Raw genomic sequence first — 11,827 nt, 5'->3', positions numbered from 1 at the left:
GTGCAGTGTAGACTGCAAGCACCACCGTACCACTGGTTGTGTGATTCAGAAGCAACAACTCATCACAGCAACAAAAACTACAATCTAATGATCACTCTCTATGTGCTCAGCATCTTCTATGTGACGTACATGTACTGATCGATATCTTATTTTCAGCCGTGAAACAACCCTATCTGTTAGATCAAATCAGAAACACAGAGAACTCGGTAACTTTCCTGAGATCACTGGTCTTACCAGCGAATAGAACAATATTCAGAGTTCAACCCCTTCTCATAGCAGGTTCAGAGAAACTTGCTTTTGCCTTTGGAACGTAACAAGATGGACTCATCACCACCCAGCCCGAGGGTCATCAAACTGTGCTTCATGGCCCCAGGGGATGCAGAGGGGGGTTCTGAAACTCAAGGTCACCAGCTCTTCAGCTTTACTTCACCTGAGCTTCTCTATTTGTATTTTTTTTATAAATGGACTTCTGGCTAAGACTTGGCTGCTTTAAAAAATATTTTGAATAAGCAAATATTTTAATGACTGCCTTACCTTTGTAAAGCTATATTGAAAAAAAGGTATTGTGTGCTGATAAAGCGCATAGCACAGAGCCCAGAGCCCTTTTATGAACACAAAAGATGCTCATAAAAGTTACCTATAGATGCCAGCATCATCATCATTTCCTCTGCCACGGCACTTACAACTCTTATTTGTGTCCCCTGTGCATTTAACATGACCATCTTCATTTAACAAATGTGAAAAGCAAGGCATTAAGTTGTTAGTGACCCATTTGTAAGGTAGCAAAGCGAATAAATGAGTAAGTGTAGGAACAAGGCGTGATGGTTAATTTTACGCATCACCTTGACTGGGCCAAGGGTGCCCCAGTATTTGGATCAGCATTATTTCTGGGTGGGTGTTACTGGAGGAGATCAACATTTGAATTGGTAGACAGGGTAGAGAAGATGGTCCTCCCCAGTGTGTGTGGGTCTCATTCAATCCATTGAGACCCCAAATAGAACAAAAGGCTGAAAAAAGCCTGGAGCTATCACTTCCTCTGGGAAGCCTTCCTAGACCTCTCTTTAGTCTCCCAAGGGTCAGTTAAGTATTCTAATCATGTGTTCCCAGGGCACCTGTGCTTGTAATAATGACAGCATTTAGCACACTTCATTTATTTCTCTCGTCTTCTCCCCAAGTCCTGTATGCAGATATTGGATTTAATTCATAGCTATAAGTCCGGTGCTTAAACCATTGCTTTTTGTAATAAATGAATGAATATGTGACCTTAGCACAGTTGCTGCACACCTTCATTGTGTGCCTGCATAATCCATCCGGTCAGGGTTCAGCAGATCAAGATAGCTCATAGTTTCAGAGTCCTGAATGCTGTGGGAACCACATGAGTTCCTACCTCCTGGTGACTCATGCCTACCTCAAGTTTCACTTTTAATTTTCAGAATCAAAACCTTGTTTCTTGAGTAACTCAGATCTCAACTCAGCCTCACTAACTTGTATTTCCAACGTTTTCCTCCACTATCAACTCTTCCCTCTATTCAAGACTCTGTTTTTTTTTATTTTCATTTTTTAACATTTTATTTTTTTATTTTTTCCCTTCTCCCCTCCCCCCGGTAACCCCCAGTCCATCGTCCATGTCCATGAGTCTCTGTTCGTTTGTCCTGTTCATTTGTTGCTTTCAGGTTTATATCCCACATATAAGTGATATTATGTGATTTTCAACCTTTTCTGTCTGGCTTATTTCACTTAGCATGATTACCTCGAGGTCCATCCGTGTTGTCGCAAATGACAGTATTTTCAACTCTTCTTATAGCTGAGTAATATTCCATTGTATATATGTGCCACGGCTTCTCTGGCCAGTCATCTATCGTAGGACACTTCAAGACTCTTGACCCCGCTGTTTAAAGAGGCATTTCATTAAAGCATGGTGGTATGGAAATAATCAGTCAGTCTGCCTCCTTCCCGAAGGCCTCTGAGATGGGACTTGTAAGAAGTACCAGCTCCCTTCTCCATTCTTCAAGATGACCCTGGACCCATCTGTAAATATTATTGGGCCCTGATCCCTGAGGGCCCACTCTGTACAACAATAGCTTTTAAGGGATTTACTCTGAAAGAAGACACTGTAAATAGAAGTCGAAGTTGACTTTCTAATGACTCTTTTCTGGGTTATTTTTTTTTTAAGCTTATTTATAATTTCACATTTAGTGCTAAACAATTCCAACGCAATAATGACTACTTTTTATTCAATCAACGAACATCTATTGAGTGTCAAACGTGCAATCGGGAATCAAAGGCACAATTAAAGGCCTTAGGGTGGCTACAAGAACAGAGAGACTTAAACGAAAAGAAGGGGGAAAATTACATTAAAGTGAAATGAGCACAGTTCTCCCAGAAGATCAAACCCATATCTCTATTATTACAGTCTAATAATCTGTTTACTTATATGTCATTGTCACACTGAACTACTGACTCTGGAGCATTTTAACTAAAGAGAAATTTTGCTGGTGAAGATTTGAATGCAATTAATTCAATGATTTTGTTTTAACTTGTCAGGGTTTTGTTATCGTGGTTGTTTATTATATGAAAGAAAAATAAGGCAACAAAAAAATTGACTTATGATTCTACAGTTAGAGTCCATTTTTCATTTGCTAGTTTTCCTCTCTGATTGTGACCTGGACCAGCAGGACAAGTGTTGTGGCACTGGGCAGCACAGAGAGCTCTTCTGTTTCTCCCGATACAGCTGGAGTCAAGGAAAGACTTACAAAGTTCTGTTCCTAATTTCAATCCCAACTCTCCCTCCAAACCAGATTAAGACTCGGAAGAATTCAGATGAAAATGATACCTGGGAGATTATCTCTTCCATCCCCTTTTTTATAGCTAAAGAGGACTGATGCTCAGAGAAGGACGAGGTCATGCCCCAGGCGATACTGTGATTTGGGCAGGAGAATTCTGGAGGCAAACTCATGTCTTCTTTTTTCATACCCTTTGTCCGAAAAAGAACAATAAAAATAATAGGGAGCATTTAGGAGTGATGGGTGTAGTTCAGATGGAACCATAGTAAAATATTTTGGGTGCTTCATTCGAAAGCTGAAGAATGATGGATAAAGGACACTGGATCACGAAGAAAATGGATTAGGCCAATTTGAACTTATTTCTTTCTAATTTTTCGTCTCCTGACTGGAGCATACTTCAGAGCTCCAGATCTATGTATTCAGCTGCCTTCCTGTCATTTCCAGCTACAGGTTTCACTAACATGTCCCATCCTTAGTCATTATCTCTGTGTCACATCACTGCTAGACTAGATCTCCTTCAGGGAATGGAACCACTGCTTGGCCAATGGCCTAGCAAGAAATCTACAAGTTACAAGTTACCCCTGTCTCTACCATCTCTCCGGTCAATCCAGTCACCACACACTGACCAGTTCGACTTACAGTGAGAATGATAAGATCATACAGTGAGTTGGAATCAGAGGAGTAACTCACAACCGTATTGCCTACCACTGTTTTGGGCTGCCCCTTTTCGACTTGTTCCACTTGTAACAACCATTTCTATCAAGCAAACCTACAGGAGGTCTAACCCAGGTCCATCCTGTTGTGTTTCAAGTCATTCGATCGAGTTATTTCCTAATTTAGTAAAGCACAGATGCTGGAGAGTAAAAGTGAAAGGTCAAGGCCGTGAGGTTACAGAGGAAAGTAACGAGAGCATTTGCTGTTAAGCAGTTCACAAACCATGGGAACCCACTCTTGAATAACCACAATTTGAGAAAGAGTTTCCATGAGTGAATTAGAAGCCAAATGATGGGAAGTACTGAGGACAAAAGGGGGAAGTATCAATTTTCACTGAGCGTTCCAAGGTGGGCTCCAGAGAAGAAGAAACATTAGGTTTCGAACTTAAAGTTCCATAAGAATTTCAAAATTTGTATGGAGCATAGAAGTCATGTTGGGAGAAAATAATGAGCAAAAGCTTAGTGTTAGAAAAATATCAGACAGATTTAGACAATCTGTAATTTTTGCCTAATCGTGCACCGCTCCTGAAAAGTCCTTTCTTCTTTCTCATTGTTGTTCCATAAGACATCTCAGGTGTCGTGTCTTTTAGAAGACTGGAAAGGTTTGCCCACCGCAGGCTCGGTTAAGTTCCCTTCCTCCTTGCTTTCATATCGACCAGTGTTTACCTAAGTTATCACATTTTAGTGTACTACCTGATTACTAGTCTATCTGTACTACTGACAGTGAACTGTGAGTTCTTTACTGACATAGCCAAGTCTTATTCATCCTTGGATCCCGAGTATCAAGCACAGGGTTTGACTCATTGTAGGACAAGGTCGCTATTTACTAAATATATGAATAAAGGAGTGAATACTATGCCTAGATACAAACTTCTTTAGCTTGGGGACAGGGAAGAAGAGCGAAGCTTTTTGTAAAAGTGGTAAGAAAACAAGGGTCGAAAATTAGATTAAGAAGGACAAAATGGTTGATGATATAGCATGAATATTTGTCACATATATTTATATCTAAATGTTTATTATGTATTATTATAAATTATACATTTACATGTAACTATAGAAATAATTTAAATGATTGGCTAATTTAAAAAATTACTAAGGAAGAAAGTCAGATGTCAAGTGCCACATGGAACCTAAATCCAGAGATGAGTACTAGAGCATCAACTCCCCTGGGGGCATCTGTGGTGCTCCCTAAAAGAGCACACCCATCTTAAGATGCTCAAGGGGCCAGAAAGCATCGCCCAGGGCCTGTGCAGCGAAGGTAGCTAGGTGGGAAACTCCTGTATAAAGCCAGGAGAGCCACAAACAATTACATCCTCCATTAGAAAAATTACTCCCCTGAAAGAGGATGCAAAGGAATATGTCTATTCGCCTTTGGCTTTGAATGCTCTGGGAGAGAAGCTGTGGGGGCAAAGGAGACCTCTAAAGAATTATTAACCATCATTCAGACCTCAAGTACCTTTGGGGACTAAAATACCTGTGTATTCCAACAAAAAGGTAAAACCAAGAATTTTATGTGATCGTTGTACGTAGTATTTTTAGGTGCCTAGCAGAAGTAAAAGCAGATGTTCCCTGGAGTTGTTCAGGACACAGGCTTTCAATAATGTGAACAGATAACATTTCAGGGAACACTAAAATGACAAAAACAACAACGACAACAACGACACACACACACACACACACACACACACACACACACCGAGCACCTTGATGAGAGCAGCCAAAGAAGCCAATGGTGTATTAAATTCCACTTATATGAATGTTAGTGTCTGAATTTATTTTTAAAAAGAAAAGCTAAAATACTGTTAATAATTATATTCAGAAGAAGAATGATGGAAATTAAAAATGAAGAGCTTTATGTTGTTTGGGAGAAAGGTAAACTATTAATCAACTTTATACTCTGCCAATTTAATTAGCCTTATTATAATTTCTTGGCTCACTAATAAGAAAATTTAGACAGTCTAATTTCCAAATCAGTAGAAAAGATGGAATGAGAAATAATATTTAATCTAGAAATAATAATTAATCCATCCAAAGGAAAGTAAGAAAAATTTCTTTAAGAAGGAAATAGAATTTATAAAATAACTTGAAATGCATTAGTAATACATGAAAATATAAAAATTATTAGAAAATAACTGAATAATAAAACAGAAATATATGCCCAATGAATTCTATCTATGACACAAAGATACAGAAATATTTCTATATACAATTTATATCTTTTAAAATAAGAAAAAGAGAAAACAAGGCTGTGTACAGACTGTGGAGGTACCTGAAGCTGCTAATTCTGAGCCTGAATTCTGCCCCCCAAAGAGAAATGGCTTTTTCACTTAGATCTCTGTGTTCATGGTGATGTTTTTCTTCACTGACCTCAGCGTGAGGCCTCAAGTTTTCTTACCACGCTTATAGCTGACCTCGCACCATCTTGAAATGCCTTAGATGTTTTGTTTCCTTGCTGCAGAAATGTCACAGACACCCTCCTTCTTTGTCTCCCTATAGGGATGTCAGCAGCCATGGCTTCTTTTATTATCCCCTGGGAGGCAAACATGGACTGTGCTGATCAACTGTTATACCAAGACTCCGAATTCTTCATCACTGTGCCCAGAGATCTGGCCTTGGGCTGTCAGCCCCCTGTGCATGCCCAAGTGCCAGCTCTAAGGACATGGCAGCTATTCTCAGAGGCAGAGCTGGGGAAGAGCCCTAGACCCCAAGATCAACATTCTAATTTTGACTCTGCCTTTTATTACACCTAGACGTCCTCAACTGCAGATTTTGGGTGAAGGAACAAATATCGTCAACAGCCCTATGAAGTAGAGCAGTCTTTTATTCTCTATTTCCCAGGTTAGAAACTGAGACTTGGTGAGACAAGCTATTTTTCTAAGCGTACACAGAAGAAATAATAGAGCTGAGATATGAACTTGGACTTCTGAAGCCAAACCTTGTGTCCTGTTCTTATACCAGGATGCCCTGTTTGCCCACACTAATGTCGAGAAAAACCAAATGAAATGCAATCAAAAATTATTCTGGACTCATCAAGCATCAGACTATTATTATCTTCAAACCTCGTTTGGGACTGGTATGAATTGTGTCTGGGCAACACTAACCTGTAAGCAAATATGCAGGCTCTGATTCCAGAAGGTGTTCCTATAAGTACTCTCTCCTCCAGCACCAACCCCCTCAAAAGGCTGATGTCAACAAGACAGCAAGTTCATTGTCTTGACATTTTAGGGCTCTGTCCAAACGTAGGGAACGAGGGAGGGGAGTCACCCTTGAAACTTTCTCAGCCATTAAAGTTGAGGACATTTTTATGTCAAGATATCTGCCAATTGCGGTTTGATGGGAGAGAGAAAGGAGAATCTTTGCTCTTGAGGCATTTGCTGGGTGCCACCAACGGGGATGGGACAGGATCAGGATGTGAGTCCCGGAAGCCGGAGATGGGGTCACACCCTTCACATAAGCAGGCTGTCCCAGTCTGTGGCTGTGAGAAGGGGTCCTTGCCAGGCTGCTTCTCTACCAACTTGTCCTGTGGTTTAATTTATTACTTATCTTATCCAGACTTGGTGAGCTTTATCCCCCAAGTGCTAAAAATAAAAGTACAGTCAAAGTCAAATGATTTGAAAAAAAAATAGAGGATTGATCGGATAGTTATAGCAGTGCTTCATACACGGTGTGAAGTAATCTCTATCTGATATGTACTTTACTTAAGCCAGACTCTCTCATTTAATCAATTCTATATTTAATCTTCACAGCGGCCTTCCTCTAGGTAAATACTATTGTTATCTCAATTTTATAGATAAGGAAACAAAAGCCTAGAGAACTATACAACTTTCCCAAGGTCAAGACTCAAACCCAGGATTGCCCAATCCAGGAATGCCTACACTCTCGACCATTGTGCTGTAAACACCCAGTGTTAGCTGGTGGTTACACGGAGACAAACCTGTATCCAGGCAGGTAGCAGTTTCCTGGATTCTCAAGACTCCTCTACCAGTGCTACCAGGGCACAGAGGCGTGAGCTCTTCTTGCCTTGACAGCCTGGAAGGACTCGTTAGCAACTGGTCCCTGTGAGCTGGACACCTCCCGGATCCTCTCCCTCAGCAAGGTAACTCCAAACTTTATTTCCATAGGTGTTTGTTTATTTTTGTACGAAGAATGACACAGGAATGGTTTGAGACCTGAATCATGTCAAAATCTAAAGGAAGCCTAATATTGGCTGCAGGTACAAACTTTTAGATGTTTTACAAATGGAGAATAAATAGCAAATGTGAGGAAAGGGGAATACAAGAATTAAAAAAAACAAAAACATCTTCCTTAATTGCCAGAGACACATAACAGATGAGTAACAGGAAAAGCTGGAAGGCGAGGTTAAACGCTAAAAAGGGGGCATCTTGGGAAAGATCTTTATCGTAGAGAGCTTGCTTCCTTTCAGTCCGGGTTCGGAAAGCTAAAATAAGTAGTCTCACTTCTAAAAGACCTGTTTTCTTAAAGGGCAAAGAGCAAATATATTAAAGTGTCCTTGGTAGCTTTGGCAAGTGATCTGAAAAGGAAATCCTACTCCTTCTGGATTGATGGGCACGTATGTCCCCGTGAGTTTCAAAAATAATGTTCGACTGAGTCAAGGGTCCAAAGTGACTTCTTAGAGTATCAATTTCCTAACTTAAAATTGGGACAATGCCTTCATATGGTTGTCTTGAAGAGGAAATGAGACAACATATAGGAAAAGAACTGTAAAGAATGTTCGTTATATAAAGGATCGGTTACGACAAAATCCTTCTCCGTCTCTTTGGCCCAAGAATTGAATACATCGTCAACTCTAGAACAATTTGGCAGGTAGTTATTTGATATGTTTTAACTTTTAAAGACTATGTCTCAGATATTTCAGATTGTCAACCTGATGTGCAGATATCAGACCAGGTAATTCTGTGTAAATATCATATGCTATAAGATTTCTGGCTGGTTTTATGGAAAGTAAGGAGCTTGACCCAGAGAGAGGGTGGGCATTCCCCCCTTAACCTCCTCCCTTAGGAGAAGATAGATAGATAGATAGATAGATAGATAGATAGATAGATAGATGATAGATAGATAGATAGATAGATAGATAGATAGATAGATAATAGATAGAAGCCTGGGGTCTCCTGAAGGAGGCAGCAAAAGCCACAATTCAGATATCACACCCAGAGCCAAGTGCATAACTAGTGGTGTCAGTGCAAAATGCTAACACGGGGTCTCTCATCAGAAAGCAGGGTGAAGAACAGGCAAAGAGACTAAAATATAAAACTTTTAAAAAAAGTATCTTAGTAATTCTGAGACAAGGTTAAGATAATAGTGATACATGACTAATGACATAAAACTACAAATTTCCAAGTATATATTTCAGTATCACGATTTTATATAATACAATAAATATTACTTTATTAAGGTGGCATCTTCATTGACCATAACATTTGTATGCTTTGCTTTTCTGAAATTTTATTTCAAAAAATGTAAAAAAACTAAATGTAAAAAAACTAATTTTTGATAATTTTTAGTTTTCAGAAGGATATTTCTGCCAATGCAACTGTTACTAGAGCTATCAAAAGTATTTTATAGGTTGTGAAAATACCAGTGAATTATTTCAAAATAATTCTTTGTAGTACATCTAGAGCTAATGATTCTTACACAATTTTTAAAAAAAATATTTAACTTTTCATACAATCGTTTTTCACTTATCATCAGGAAAATGCAAATCAAAACCACAATGAGATATCGTCTCACATATGTTAGAATAAGCATTATCAAAAAGACTAAAAAATAAGTGTTGGCTAGAATGCAGACAAAAAGGATCCTTTGTGCACTTCTGGTGAGACTGTAACTTTGTACAGCAATTATAGAAAATCAGTGTGGGGGTTCTTCAAAAAATTAAAAATAAAGCTACCATATGATCCAGCAATCCTACTTCCGAGGAAATGAAATCAGTATCTTGAAAAGGTATTTACACTCCCATGTTCATTGCATTATTCACAATAGTCAAGATATGGAAACAACCTAAGTGGATAAAGAAGATGTGATATAAAAATATACGTATAATGGAATATCGATCAGGCTTTAAAAAGATGGAAACATTGCCATTTGCAACAACGTGATGAACCTGGAGGACGTTATGCAACGCGAAATAACCCAGGTCCAGAAAGACAAGCGCTGCGTGATTTCGCTTGTAGGTGGAATCTGAAGTAGCCAGACTCCTAGAAGCGGAGAGTAGAATAGTGGTTGTCAGGGACGTGGGCAGAGGAGAGGACGAGAAGACACTGGCCGACAGGCGCCAAGTTTCGGTTATGCAAGATGAATGAGTTCTGGAGATCTAATGTGTACCATGGTGGTGGCATGCTTGAAATTTGCTAACAGGATAGATCTCAAATTAAACACACACACACACACACACACACACAATGGTGACTACGTAGAGCTGATAGATGATTTGGTTTGATTGGGGTGATCTTTTCAAAATGTATACATATTTCAAAACATCAAGTTGCATACCTCAAATGTATATCATTTTCATATGCTAAAGATATCTCAATAAAGTTGTCAAATAAAAAATAGGATATTTAACTTTAAACAACATAGGAACGTTACTTCTATATGGAGAGATCATTTATAAGAAGGTATTTTTGGTCATTTCATTGACTTTACGAAATGGGGCCGTAAACAAGAGGCGGACCAACAATTCATCCGGTTTGCCCCCAAACCACCCAGGTTTTAATCCCGCGGTGGGAAACCATTCGGTTCTGAGCAAATTGCATTATATGGTAATCTTAGTAAAAAAACATAACGGCGCTGCCTCGACAGCTTTGTTGATGGATCGGAAAGAAATTTTTCTAGTGGAATCCTGTTAAATAAAGCATAACTCTGTGAGGTCTTTTTGAGTGAATTAAAATATAAGATCACACGATGGCGTTTGTATGGTTCCTCTGACATTTCGTACAACTGTGGAGGTCATACAAGAAACTGAAAGTGGTTGTCTGATTTGTATATGATTTAAGACATCTGTTCATGCATTCTATCATTGTATCTCCAATTCCAATGCAAATTGATTTTAAAATTGCCTTGCTCATCAGTAATTGGTTCATCTAAAGCTTTCTATAACAATAATGTTCTTTTCTATCAAATACGATAACCATTACATTGAATTTATATAGGCCTGTGGATATCTGCTTTGCCATGTTGCTATGTTTCTGAAACCAGAGATTCTAAACTATTTAAAGAATTCAAATAACCGCCTTATGTCGTACTGCAATGTCCATGTATACGCTCTTTTAATTGAAGTGAAATTCACACGACACATAATTATTTGAAATCGCACAATTCAGTGGAATTTGGTGCATTCACAATGTTGTAAAACCACAATCTCTCTCTAGTTGCAAAACCTCTGATGACCTAGTGACACCCTATACCCATTAAGCGTTTATTTTTTATTCTCCGCTCCTATCCTGGGAACCACCAATCTGTTTGCCTTTTCTGGATATTCCATATAAAAGGAATCATACAATATGTAACCTTTGTGTCTGGCTTTTTTCACTTAGCGTAATATTTTCAAGATTCACCCAAGTCGTAGCATGTATCAGCACTTCATTTCTTTTTAGGGCTGAATAATTGTATGTATATCACAATTTAGTCATCCATTTATCCGCTGAAGGACAGTTGTGCTGTTTCCACCTTTTCTCATTGTGAATAGTGCTGCTATGAACATCTGTGAAGAAGGATTTGAGTACCTGTTTTCAATTCTTTGGGATATATATCTGGTGTAGAATTGCTGGGTCATATGGTGATTCTTTTCCTATTTCTCAGCTTCCTTGCCAATACGTATTTTCCATTTAATAGCCATCCTAGGAGGTGTGAAGTGGTCCTTCTTGTGATCACTATTTACATTTCTTTAATGCCAGTGCTGTCGGACATCTTTTCATGTCCTCGTTGGACATTTGTATACTTTCGGAGAATTGTCTATTCAACTACGAATCCCTTGGTGAAGGAACTTCTATTTTTGGCAATGGCAGAATAGGTGATTTGAACCAACTCTCCCACCAACGACAACCTGAACATTAGAAAACATCCTTGAAACTAAATTGAACATTAGAAAACATCCTTGAAACTAAACTGAAGGACCTTGATCTTAAAGAGGATTTTATGAATTTGACCTCAAAAGCAAGGGAAGTAAAAGCTAAAATAAATGAATGGGACTCCATCAAACTAAAAAGCTTCTGCTCAGCAAAAGAAACCATCAACAAGGTAAAAAGACAACCATCCAAATGGGAAAATATATTTGCAGGCAACACCTCTGACAAGGGCCTAATATCCAAAATA

This window comes from Pteropus vampyrus, unplaced genomic scaffold, assembly GCF_000151845.1.
Source record: "Pteropus vampyrus isolate Shadow unplaced genomic scaffold, Pvam_2.0 Scaffold105, whole genome shotgun sequence".
Lineage (NCBI taxonomy): Eukaryota > Metazoa > Chordata > Mammalia > Chiroptera > Pteropodidae > Pteropus > Pteropus vampyrus.
Note: the sequence above shows the minus strand (reverse complement) of the source record.